The following is a 13,846-nucleotide window of genomic DNA, read 5'->3' on the forward strand; positions in this document are numbered from 1 at the left end:
TATAGTATGTATTCAAATTACTCAGGCGGTCTTCTTAACTTTTCAAAAAAATTAAATTGTTGTTTTCTTCACTCCACTTTTTTATAGGATATAAAAGATTAAATTATTTTTATTACATATCGGTGTAAAATTAATTTACATCGACGATATGTATCCTTTAATTTTTTTTTTGTCAACATTTTGTTCAAGTTGGCAATGTACAATTTTAAAGAATTGGGTTGAATACCTTTTAATTCTTCTAAACTAGCGTCCAGACAGGGTGCGTTATGTGTCTGTCCGTGTCTATTATGTAAATTTATGTAAAAAAAAAATGCCTTATAACCTTACGTTATGGTGGTTTGTTGTAACATCCTAAACTGCTTTCAGGATGACCGATTGACCCCACAAACCAACACGAGTCTTTTTCAGCGTACTTTGTCCTTACTCGCATGTTTTTCTGGAAAACTTCCCAGAAGGTCACACATCCAAAGACTACTCCAAGTCAAAGACGTTTAACTGTGGAGTTCTTATCGAATGAGCTACCGAAAAGAAGAAGCATCTTGTTGGTATAGGTAGTACCCATCAATCCTTATAAGCCTTCATTCCACCATGCAATCTGAAACCTGCACAGCCTCAAGATCCCTCTCATTTCGATGTGATTCGTTTTTGCCTAGAAGCTGCTAGGAGCCGCTAATTGTCATGTCTCATGCACCGACAACCACGCCCCGCCCTCATCAGACCCGGGCGTTACATGCCCACCAGCTTTCGCCTGGTTCGTCCCCAAACCACATCGTACTGGGAGAGGTCTGCTCTGATACCATTTGTAACATTCCAAACTGCTTTCAGGATGACCAACTGACCCCACAAACCAACACGAGTCTTTTTCAGCGTGCTTTGTCCTCACTCGCACGTTTTCCGGGAAAACTTCCTAGAAGGTCACCCATCCAAAGACTACTCCAAGTCAAGCACGCTTAACTATGGAGTTCTTATCGAATGAGCTACCAAAAAGAAGATGCATCTTGTTGGTATAGGTAGTACCCATCAATCCTTATAAGCCTTCATTCCACCTTGCAATCTGAAACCTGCACAGCCTCAGGATCCCTCGCATTCCGATGTGATTCGTTTTTGCCTAGAAGCTTCCAGGAGCCGCTAATTGTCATGCCTCATGCACCGACAACCACTCCCCGGCCTCGTCAGACCTCGGGCGTTGATAAGTGCTAAATTTTAGTGCTTTTACCTATACATTTTAAGCACTTATTAACTTATTTTATAGGCAATTTGATGCAAAACCTCCAACTATTTGTAAATATTAGTTTTAACTAGCAAATTAATATTTTAACTATTTTCACCTATTTCTAATCACTTTTGTAGGTTAATATATCTCCTAGTTTTTAATACTATATTAGTTATATAATATTGAGCTTATATATTTATATGACAGGTTATTAAAAGAAAAGTATAGAAGCTTAATTAAGAATGAAGAAAGCCAAAAGCTAAGAGGCGGTCAAGTGGAAGGTGCCACCGTTTATTGTTTATTAGTACCAAAGTACTTAAGTGTTAAGTTTCAAAGCCCCTATATAAGGCATGCAAGACCAAGCATAATCGTTGAGTGGTTTTGAATGGTACTGAGGTAGTTGAATTGACTCTAGGATTCAGAACAAGCATAATCGTTGAAAGTGAGAATGAAGTTCATGCTATGTTTTGAATCCCAGAATCATTCTCTTCCTCAAGTCTTACTGATTTGAAAAACTTGTGCTTGGAACACTTGGTGATAAAGTGTATGTTTATTGAGTTCACATGCCTTGATTTTAGGACTCACAACAAAACATAGTTGTTTTGTATTTCGAGAGTTGTATATCTGAGTTCTAAAATCAAGCATATGACTCTATACCTTGATGGAATGTGTGAGGAGATGGTCTATATGGAGGTGGGTGAAAGGAATGACTGTTCTTGGCATTTTGACATAATAAGGATGCCAATTTTTGTGTGAAAAATCTCCAAAACCGTGATTCTTTTAAAATGCACCTCCTCGTATCGTGCCTACGATGAACAGTATCGTGGCGCGATGATTTGGCTGTGTACAAGCTGTCTTCGTCCTTTTCTTGTCATCGTCGCGCGATGATAGGCATCGTGGCACGATGACGGCTGACTTCAGTTGTCGACTTGGTCAAATCTTGCAATCTTTTTCCTAAAAATGACATATTTTTGTATTTTTGTGATGATAGGTTGCCTCCTATTAAGCGCTTGTTTAAGGTCGCGAATCTGACACGAATGTTTAATGTTATTCGTCCGTGTATAATAAAACTTCTTTCTGCACGGGTATTGTTCCCCCTTCGTATATTTTCACGCGGTGTCCATTCACTTTGAATTTCGTGGATGTTTTCGGGTCAAACAACTCTACTACTCCAAATGGTGATACTTTTGTTATTACGAAAGGTCCGGTCCATTTGCAGCGTAGTTTTCCTGCAGTGAATTTAAACCTAGAGTTGTACTCCAATGCTTGTTGTCCTGGTTCAAACTCTTTCTTTTTTATCTTCTTGTCGTGAAGTCGCCGCGTCTTTTCTTTATAGATAGTAGCATTGTCGTATGCTCGTAGTCGCAGTTCCTCCAATTTGTTGAGTTTGTCCAGTCTTGCTTGTCCTGCCAGTTGTTCATCAAAGTTCAAAAATATGGTCGCCCATAATGCCTTATATTCCAATTCTACTAGCAAGTAACAACTTTTTCCGTACACTAGTTGGTATGGTGTTGTTCCGATATTGGTTTTGTATGCTGTTTTGTATGCCCAAAGTGCATCATCGAGTTTTTTCGCCCAATCTTTCCTTGAAAATGCTACCGTTTTTTCCAATATCTGTTTCAGTTGTCTATTTGATACTTCTACCTGGCCACACGTTTATGGGTGATATGGCGTAGACACTTTATGTTTTACTCCGTAGTGCAGCAGACTCTTCTCTAGATACTTGTTTAGGAAATGGGTTCCTCCATCACTGATGAGTATTCTGGGAACTCCGAATCTGGAGAAAATGTTCTTTTTCAAGAAGGAAATCACTGTCTGAGCATCGTTTGTTACACATGCTTGTGCTTCAACCCATTTAGTTATGTAGTCCACACATACTAGAATGTACGTTTTATTATCGGATATAGGAAATGGTCCCATAAAATCTATCCCCCAGCAGTCAAAGGGTTATATTTCTAAAATCCCTTGCTGTGGCATTTCGTTTCTTTTGGAGATGTTACCTATTCGCTGGCACCTATCACATTGCTGTACGAACTGATCACAATCTTGGTAGATTGTTGGCCACCAAAATCCGTTGTGTAGTATTTTAGTAGTTGTTCGCCTACCGTTATGGTCCCCTCCGTAGTCTGAATTATGGCAATGCCACATAATTTTCTGTGCTTCTTCTTCATTTACACATCTTCTCATGAATCCATCTTTCCCTTCTCTGTAAAGAAATGGAACATCCCACTAGTATTGCCTAGCTTCCCTTAAGAAGTGTTTCCTTTGTTGCCATGTGTATTCTTTTGGGACAACCCTTACTGCCTTGTAGTTGGCCATATCTACAAACCATGGTCTTTGTGATACTTGTAGCAGCTGTTCATATGGGAACTCCTCCGCAATGCTCCTTTCTTTGTTTGTTACTTCAGGATTCTTTAGACGTGATAAATGATCTGCCACCACATTCTCTACTCCCTTTTTGTCTTTAATCTCTAGGTCAAATTCCTGTAATAACAAAATCCATCGAAGGAGACGAGGCTTTGATTCCTCTTGTCAATAAATGCTTTAGTGCAGCATGGTTTGCATAAACTATGACCTTTGAACCTACCAGATATGATCTAAATTTGTTCAAAGCAAAAACTACTGCCAGTAATTCTTTTTCTGTTGTTGCATAATTAATTTGATGTTCGTTCATCACTTTACTAGCATAATAGATTGCATGAAAAAACTTATCATGGCGCTGTCCTAAAACTGCGCCTACCGCATAGTCGCTAGCATCGCACATAAGTTCGAATGGTAAGTTTCAATCGGGTGCAACAATGACTGGAGCGGTGACTAGTCCCTCTTTTAAGGTATTGAAGGCCTCAAGGCATTCTTTATCAAATTTAAAAACGACATATTTATTTAGTAGATTGCAAAGCGGTTTGGATGTTTTTGAGAAATCTTTCATGAAGCATCGGTAAAATCCTGTATGTCCAAGGAAGCTTCATACTCCCTTGACATTAATGGGGGGTGGTAATTTTGATATTACTTCGACTTTTGCCCTATCCACCTCTATGCATTTCTTAGAAATTTTGTGACCAAGGACAATGCCCTCAGTAACCATAAAATGAAATTTCTCCTAGTTGAGAACTAGGTTTATGTCGACACATATTTTTAAAGCGGCATCTAGGTGGTCTAAGCAATTATCGAAGGTTTTACCAAAGACAGAAAAATCATCCATGAATAATTCCATGGACTTTTCAATCATATCAGAGAAAATAGAAAGCATGCACCTTTGAAATGTTGTTGGTTCGTTGCACAAGCCAAACGACATTCTCCTATAGGCGAATACTCCATAGGGGCATGTAAAAGTTGTCTTCTCTTGGTCTGCTGGGTCTACTGCTATTTAATTGTATCCGGAATATCCGTCTAAGAAACAATAGTATGCTTGGCCGGCGATTCTCTCGAGCATTTGATCTATGAATGGCAACGAGAAGTGGTCCTTCCTGGTGGCTTGATTCAACCTTCTATAATCTATGCACATACGCCATCCGGTTACGTTTCGAGTAGGAATTAACTCGTTCTTTTCATTTCTCATGACCGTTATTCCTCCTTTCTTTGGCACTACATGCACTGGGCTTACCCATTTGCTATCAGATATAGGGTAGATCATTCCTGCTGCCAGTAGTTTATCTACCTCCTTTTTTACTACTTCACTCATTGCTGGATTTAGTCTGCGCTGCGGTTGCACTACCGGTTTGTATTCTTCATCTAATTTTATTTTGTGCATGCAGTATGCATGGCTTATTCCTTTGAGATCGTCAATACTCCACCCAAGTGCTGTTTTGTTTTTATTTAAGATGGAAAGGAGTCTGCCTTCTGCGTCTGGGGATAGCTCATTATTGATGATTGCGGGTTGAGTTTTCCCCTCTCTTAAGAACACATGTTTTAGGTGTGGAGGTAGCTCCTTAAACTCAGGTGGTTTTGGTTTTTCCGCTGGATCGAATTTAAGAGACTCGTATCTAGATGGGGTTTCAGTGGGGTCCTCTAACCATTTTACACACAGGTTTGTTTCTTCATCCTCTTCTTCCCCCTCGCTTCTACTAGTACTTTCTCGACACCAGAGGGAATTAGTGTTGGTTGCTCTATAATAAAATCATCAGCTAGGTCGAGTTGGTAACATTTCGATGTCTCTTTGGTGTGGATAGTTTTATTGTTGTTGAACGTTACCACCCTCTCGTCATCCTTGAATTTTATTATACCGGTATCCATATCGATCAATGCTTTTCCCGTGGTTAAGAAGGGTCTGCCTAAGAGTATATGTACTTCTTCATCTTCTTCGATGTCCATGATTACAAAGTCTGCTGGGAAAGTTGCATCATTTACTTGTACCAGTACATCCTCTAGAACTTCGTGTGGGTATACCTTAGTTCGGTCAGCCAGAATGAGTGTCATCCTAGTTGGTTTTATTTCTCCGCAGTTCAATTTTTTCATAATTAATTGCGACATCAGATTTACGCTGCCCCCTAGGTCGCAAAGGGCTCGTCCAAATTCTACTCCACCAATTGAGCATGGTACAGTAATGCTGCCTGGATCTTTGCATTTTTGTGGAAGCTTCTTTTGAAACAAGGCACTGCATTCTTTGGTAAGCATGACAGTTCCTTTTTCTGAAAATTGAATCTTTCCGCTTACCAGTTTTTTCATATTTTGTTGAAGGGTGGTGCAATGCGTAAAAGATCCTTTATCGGCATGCTTATCTCTGTCTTGTTCATGTACCCATCAATTTTTTTGTCGATTTCTTTTTGAGTTTCTTTCTTTTCGTTTTTTGATGGGTATGGTTGAACAAGGACTGGTGATCTTGGGATTGTTTGGGTAGGAGGCGTTTGGATTGGTTGAGGGTTTTCCTGAATTGTTGGTTCGCTTTCTTCTATAGGATCCTCTGTGTCCTCCTGTATTCCTTATGAATCCTGCGTCTCGATTGCTTCCGTATTTCTGTGTTGCGTTGGTCTGTCTATCGGATTTATTCTCCGATTGCGCAGGTCAATCGCCTGACATTGTTCCCTAAGCCTGGACATTTCTTCGGTCAAGCGTTGAATTTCATTCCTTGAAGATGTCATGTGTTCTCCCATAGCTGTTGTGAACTGAATCATCATTACCTCGAGTTTGGTAGCTTGAGCGGTTTCCCCCTTTGATTCGGTATCTTCTTCCTGGAATCTTTTTATTCCTTCATGTTGTTCCTTTTGTTGTAAGACTTCCAGTTGCTCTACTATCTTGTTGTATTGATTTTGGCACATATTTTGGATTAATCCTTCTACCTCAACATGAGTTTTATGTAGGAGTTTTTTGTGGGAATGAACCACCCATAGCCCAAAGCAAAGTACAAATTAATGCAACCCATTACAATATGCCGGTTCAGATCCACTACAAAGAAAACAACAATCATCGGGACATTCTCCTTGAAATTGGGAGAATTTTACTACGTCTCCCCAAATCACCACCATAAAGTGAGACCAAAGGGGGACACAAAACCTTTATCAGAGTCCATCACCAAAAAACCGTGATGAGAATCCTACAAAAGAACACTCTATTTTCAATTTTAATCCCTACCTTTTTACAATTTAATCTTTAATTTGAAGTTATAGATAAATTAGTAAAGATAAAAAAACTAACTAGTTAAATAATTAAAATAATAATATTTTAAGACCTTATCAATGACATGCCATAAAAAAAGTAAGTTGAAACATGCAACGTGAATTTTATAAAAAAGCTAAGACAAAATATTTAAAGTAAAATATATAGTATTTCTAAAGTAAATTTTTAAAGTAAATTTTCACATCAAATAAATAAATATTTTATAAAAATACTATTTTAATGTTGATATTTTAAAAATATTCATGAATTTTCAAAATTATATATCAATTACAAATTGTGTTATAAATCTATAAAATCTGCAATGAATCGCACAGGTTTTTTACTAGTTTTATAAAAATAAAAATGAATTTTGATAATTATCAAGATTTTTATGAAATATTTATTAAGGTTAAGTGATGACCAATTGATTGAGTTTAACAGATACAAGCGATTAATTAGAGACATTTAATATTAATTTAATTTTTATAAATGGCTTATTGCAACTCCTAATTGATATAAACTAATTAATTAAGTTAATTTCATTTTTTTTGTAAAAAAAAGAAAAAGTTAATTTCATTTTTAAATTTATAATTTCCTTTTAGCGATTCCAAAGTGCTAAAAACTATTTAATTTCAGTAAAAAAAGCATCAAATTTGTACTTATAAAGCAATAAAAAGAAATATGTTTATTACAAGCAAACCAGAAAAATTAAATATGGCTCAAATTTTTATGTTTGCTTCTGCTTTGATCATTTTTCTTTCCCTATTTGTTGTTGTAATGGGCATAACAAGTATGTTATTTTCATACCATTTGAAAAAGTTTCAATTTATATTGAGGAGTGATATATCAACACAAATTTGTAGACAAAAATACGACACATTCTCTCTCTTTCCTCACAGCACACAATTCGAAACATGCAAAAAATATTAAAAAAAAAAAGAAAAAAGTATATAAATATTGTATATTTGTGTTTGAATAACATTTTTGATTTATATTATACACAAAATTTATCATCTTTTCATAACATTGTTTTTTCTGATTTGACAATCCAGGTACCATTCCCTGCACGTCTAACGCTGATTGTAAAGTAGTTGATGGTTTCGAAGGTGAGTGTGCTAATGGCTTTTGTGAGTACTATAGGACATAGGTGTGGATCACTTGAATATATGAAGGGAAAGACATATCTGCATGAATAAACGGAAGAACAATAAAAGAGCATGTTTGGATTTTAGATTCGTGCTCATTATCTACAATTTGTTAATAAAAAAGCTATTATTTATTTTCACTTATATGAAGATGATACATGCTTGTAACAAAAAAATGTATTATATAATTACATAAATTAATGATTTATAATTATGCTTCTACATATAGTATGTATTCAAATTACTCACGCGGTCATCTTAAGTTTTCAAAAAAAATTAAATTGAAGTTGTTTTCTTCACTCCACTTTTTTTATAGGATATAAAAGATTAAATTATTTTTATTATATATCAGTGTAAAATTAATTTACATCAACGATATGTATCCTTTAATTTTTTATTTTTTTTTTGTCAACATTTTGTTCAAGTTGTCAATGTACAATTTTAAAGAATTTTGTTGAATACCTTTAAGGGGGTGTATTGGATTGAGATTTCATGGGATTTTAAAAGACTTTTTTATGACAAAAAAATCTTGAGGTATTCAATCAAGACTTTTACAAAAGTTCAATAAATCTTGTGTTATTCAATTAAGACAAATATGATTTTTTTTTCAGGGCAACAAAATTCGTTGGTATTCAATTGAAATTTGTTACTACTTTTAAAATGTCCATTGGTATACAAAAATCTACCGATTTTGATGGATTCTTCTCTGGAATGGATTTTGAGAGACTTTTTAATTGAAAATACATTTGATAGACTTTTTCAACAATCTCACCAAAAGCCTTCAGACTTTTTTGAACTCTCCAAGACTTTTTACATTCATCATCACTGTATCAAATTTCTTCTTTCAACATCCTTGTACCAGTTTTTTTTCTTCTTCTTCTTCTTCTTCTTCTTCATTACCTATCAAATATGCTTTTTTGCAAAAAAATATTTTAACAAATTCTACATCTTTTTTACAAACTTTTGATTCATTACAACTTTTTACCGCAAACGAATTTTTTTCGTCACATTCATCTGCTTCTGTTTCCCATCAATGGTGGTGGTGGTGGTGGCCTTTTTATTGGTTATTAGAAACATATACGTAAAAAAAAAGTAAGGGTTTTTTATTTTTTTGTTTAAATATTTACATTCCCAAAAAAATATAATTTCTTTTATTAAAATTTATTGATTCTTTTAAAATTTTCCAAATATACAAAAGTTTCATAATATATAAAGTATTATGAAATCTTGATTGTAAAAAGTGTTTTGAAAAAAATATCTCAAAATCCATTCAAATCATGTATTAAAAATCTTGATTGTAAAAAAGTCTCGTAAAAAAAGTCTTTAAAATCTCACAAAATCAATATAGTTCAACAAAATCTCATAAAATCATCGAGACTTTTTTTGCCAAAATTGTCTCATAAAATCTCAATCCAATACACCGTCCTTAATTCTTTATAGGAAATTTATATCTTTTACTAGTAAAAAGAAGGTTGAGTTACTCATAAGCAAGCATTGTGATGATGTTGCATGCTTTAGAGAGCTCTCATATCTATTTAAAATTTGTCCCACAATTTATTTTGTGTGTCCATTCATCCTCCAAAGTAATTATCTATATGTTACATTAATAATGGCTCCCAATATTTTTTTTGCAAAGAACAAAAAAAAATGCTATATTGATGTTGATAATTATACATGTGAAGTTCAAGTGACAAGTAATTTAAATTAGTAGCAAGTGTAACATATAACATAAATAATAGTAATAATGAAAAAAAAGACAAAAAAAAAGAAGATCAAATTATAAAAGAAAAATGAATAGATATATGGTCTTTCACATTTTACACTACCAAACATAAAATATAAACTATGCATGCATAAATATAATTTGCACTTTGCAAAAATTTACTTTAAATAAATAAAGCAAATAAAAAAAATTACTACTAAAAAAAATTTCATACTTGACAAAATAAATAAATTTTATGAAGAAAATACTTTAGTTATATTGTTTATTAATTAATTATTATTGTGCTATTATTTTGAAAAATATAACTTTGTCATACCAACTTTTAAACTACCATTCTTTCATATTCCTTAACTATTATTCCTTAACTATGACAAATAAATTTATCATACAATCCTTTAAACCTTCATCTTTTCCCATTCCTAACCATTGTGTGTATAAATATATGATTTTGTGCACAAATACTAAATGTTTGTAGTGCAAATTTGAGTTTTCATCATCACTTTTCTCCAACCAACTAATGGATAGATGCTCTTCAATAGGTTCTTCATCTTTTTCACAATTTATTAATTTCTATATATATATATAGCAACTTATTAATTATGTTACTCTTACATTGTGTGAAAATTTTAGAAATCCTTATTTTTATTGATATAATGTTTGTTAGCCTACTTTTCTAACTTTTTTCTTAATTTTTTTTATTTCTTAACGTAGATTTGACAATTTTTTCATGTGAATTAGGATAAGAGAATAAAAGAGAGACCTCTATTTTTGTCTTTGTTGCATCTTTGATGCTCAAGAAGTCTATGAAAAGTGACAATTTATGTAGGTATATATCTTTGAGTGCATTTCCACTATATATTTTATTATTCATAATACCATATTTTTACTTACTACCCTACAACAATATTGTTTATTTTTTCAAGGAAAATATCACTAAAATTATTAAAACAACAAAACCATCATTTTAATTGTAACAAAAAAAAACATCATTTTTTTTTTGATGTGAAAAAAAAAAAAAACATCATTTTAATTTTGATATTACTTATTCTTTGCAATAAAGCAATTATTATATTCAATTAAATTTGTCTTTTTAAGTAATCGTGAAAATAAAACCACAAATCCACCTTCATTTGTAAATTAGTTACAATAAGAAAAATAAATGTATGAGAAAATCAAGTTTCTTATAACGATAATAAATTATTAAAAATTTTGTAGCAAAGATTACTCTATAAGTATAAATTAGTCTACTAACTCTTCACATTTTACAGCTATGCTTATTTTGTGTGCTCATTCTCCATTGTTTAAACATCTTCAAGTAGATTACTTTCTTCCCAACCTGTCAATGCTATTTTCTAATTATATATGTATTTCTTTTTATTTTTTCAGAGGAAGAAAAATAGAGGAAGATATTGTATATATAGTTTTCTTAACTTTCTTATCAATACACAAAATAAAATCACAATTTAAAAGTAAGTATAGTAGAATGTGGAACATTGTGAATATATATACATCGATTGAAAAAATAATTTATCATTACAATAGTTTTTATTGGTTAAATATAACTATATATATTGGTAATTTGATATTATTATTGAATTACACTAACAAATCTCTTCTTAATTATTTAAACAATTCACACCTCAATTACATAAAAAAAATTGGACAGAGGTAAACCTCGCAAAGAAAAAAAAACTAAAAGAATTAAGCAATTAAAAAAAGGTAAACAGGGCAACATACTAAAAAAATTCTCACAAATAAAAAAGCAAAGCAACTTGCGATTGCACCATTACGATCCATAAAAAGAAAATATGATACATCTTTTTAAACTTATGAGATATTATGTTTTTCTTTTTATTTATTAGTTTATACGATTACACTATTAGAATAAAATATGATACATCTCTTCAAACTTATGAGATACTATAAGAGACTCGCTAAAAATTATATTCATTGTGTCCTTAATTTACAATATAAAATCTCATTTTTCTAAACAACATACTTTCTTATTTTTAATATAACAGGATTACAACTAAATTATGTCACTATAATTTAAATATATATATATATATATATATATATATATATATATATATATATATATATATATATATGTCATTATACTTATCATAATTATTATTTTTCATTTGTAATAATATATTTTAAGTATGTTCTAATCAAACCTGCATGCATTCATTTGCAATTTCTTTGGTAGTTAAAATAAACTCCACCAAGTGAAAGTTTGACAGAAAATTTTAAAAGAAGTCAATATATTAACACAAGAATTTTATTTTCTTAAAATATAAGAAATAAATTGGATGGAAAATAATATGCAGTTTTGCTATTTCATACATAATTTCATGGAATCTGAGCAAAAGACGAAAAAGACGAAACTACCATATATATAAATCACATTCTATAAGTTGAGTTTGATTTTTTCTTTCTCATAAACAATATTTTTAGCAAGGATGACTATTGCTATAATTCTTATTGAAAATAATAAAAAATACACCAAAGTAAAAAAAAAACAAAACAACTTGCGAGAGTGCACTACTGAGACCCATAAAAAAAATTAAATTCTTATAAAATTACACAATTAAGATACAATATAATACATCTTTTCACACTTATAAATAATATAAGAAATCATTTTTTTACGGAATATTATAAGAGATCATTAAAAACTATATTAATTGTCTTTAAAATATATTTGTGAGCAAAAAAAAATATATACAAATCAATTATATAAACAAATACAAAATTTCATATTTCTAAATAATCCTCTTATTTTTAATATAAATTAATATTAAACCTATCTATTTCACTATATTTTAAAATATTATCAATTATTTAATTATATACAATGATACTTATCATAATTATTGTTTTTCATTTATGAAAATATTTTAAGTGTATATTTTAATCGATCCGTGCAACGCACGGGTTTATTTCTAGTATTTATAATTGAGCATTGATGAGTAAAGAAAAAACCACAGAATGACGACACGTCATCAAAATGAGTTGGGAGAGTGCCATTAAGATTATATTTCTTGAGAGGGTGACACCTAAGAAATTGATATGAGAGAGAAACTCTCAAACATATAGATATAGATATAGATAGATAGATGTACGGCTATTGTCCGCAGGTACAAGCCAAAAATATATTGAAATCTTACTTTCATATGTACTCACAAACATTTTATTTATAGTGAAATAGATTTTGTCTGTAACTAAAACTCAACTTTTCCTTTTTTAAAAAGCAAAATCGCAGCTGTCATTTACGATTTTGCATTAAAAAAAAGGGGTAGGTCATCAATGTACGACTTACCCTATTTGGGTAATTTTTTGAAAACTATACTAGTGGGTAATTCTTTTGGAGTTGTATTTTGTTTTTCCAGTTTGCTTGCTTAATATATTTTCGGGTGGTGTGCATTTTGACTCCACCTCTTTTTGTTTAAAAAAAAAAAAAAAATTTTGGAGTTGTATACCATTTTGGTTAAAGAATCGGATAAATAGCGAATAGTTTTCTCTGGGGATTTCCCTCGCACATATATAACACAATCTACCGAAGACCTAAATGTATTAACACCGCAAATTCAATCATGGATTATTCTTCTCTATTCTTGTTATTCTTTAGACATAGTTTCATAACAATTTTATATATTTTTATAAATCTTATTGCAACTTTTAAGTGCTATAAACTAATTAATTAAGTTAAAAAAAACATGAAATTTGTCGATACAAAGACAATATCACATTCCAGCACCAGAAGACAATATCACATTGCATAACTTTTATATAAGGTATTGTCCAGAAAAATAAGCCTGTGATATTTTAAATTTGTAAATAAATGTGTTGTTACTTCTAAAATATGTTATAAATAAAGTTATAAACTAATTGTTTTCAACATTTGTTACCGTTGTTTGTCTCGTTTGGATTTTGTCCCTATCTATTACAAAAGGTTAAAAGATAACAAAAACTATATAATGAAGTTAAATTTATAAAAAAAATAATGAACATTGATAATCATCAAAGCTTTTATGTCAGATTCTTACTTATAACTTATAAGTGATCAATTGAGTTTAAGTGATCAATTGAGCAACCTAAAGAGATACACGCGACATATTAATTACAGACATTTAATATTAATTTTAATTTTACAAATACCTTCTTGCG

The 13,846-nt window shown here is 31.5% G+C and overlaps 1 long non-coding RNA gene across 1 annotated transcript; it reads left to right on the top strand.

Annotated features, from left to right (window-relative positions):
* Nucleotides 1-7,431: 7,431 nt before the first annotated feature.
* Nucleotides 7,432-8,174, top strand: LOC123924317. Its single transcript, XR_006814667.1, has 2 exons — nucleotides 7,432-7,595; nucleotides 7,858-8,174. It is a non-coding gene; the product is annotated as an uncharacterized LOC123924317 (long non-coding RNA).
* Nucleotides 8,175-13,846: the final 5,672 nt, after the last annotated feature.

Source organism: Trifolium pratense, linkage group LG4 (assembly GCF_020283565.1).
Source record: "Trifolium pratense cultivar HEN17-A07 linkage group LG4, ARS_RC_1.1, whole genome shotgun sequence".
NCBI classification, from domain to species: Eukaryota; Viridiplantae; Streptophyta; class Magnoliopsida; order Fabales; family Fabaceae; genus Trifolium; species Trifolium pratense.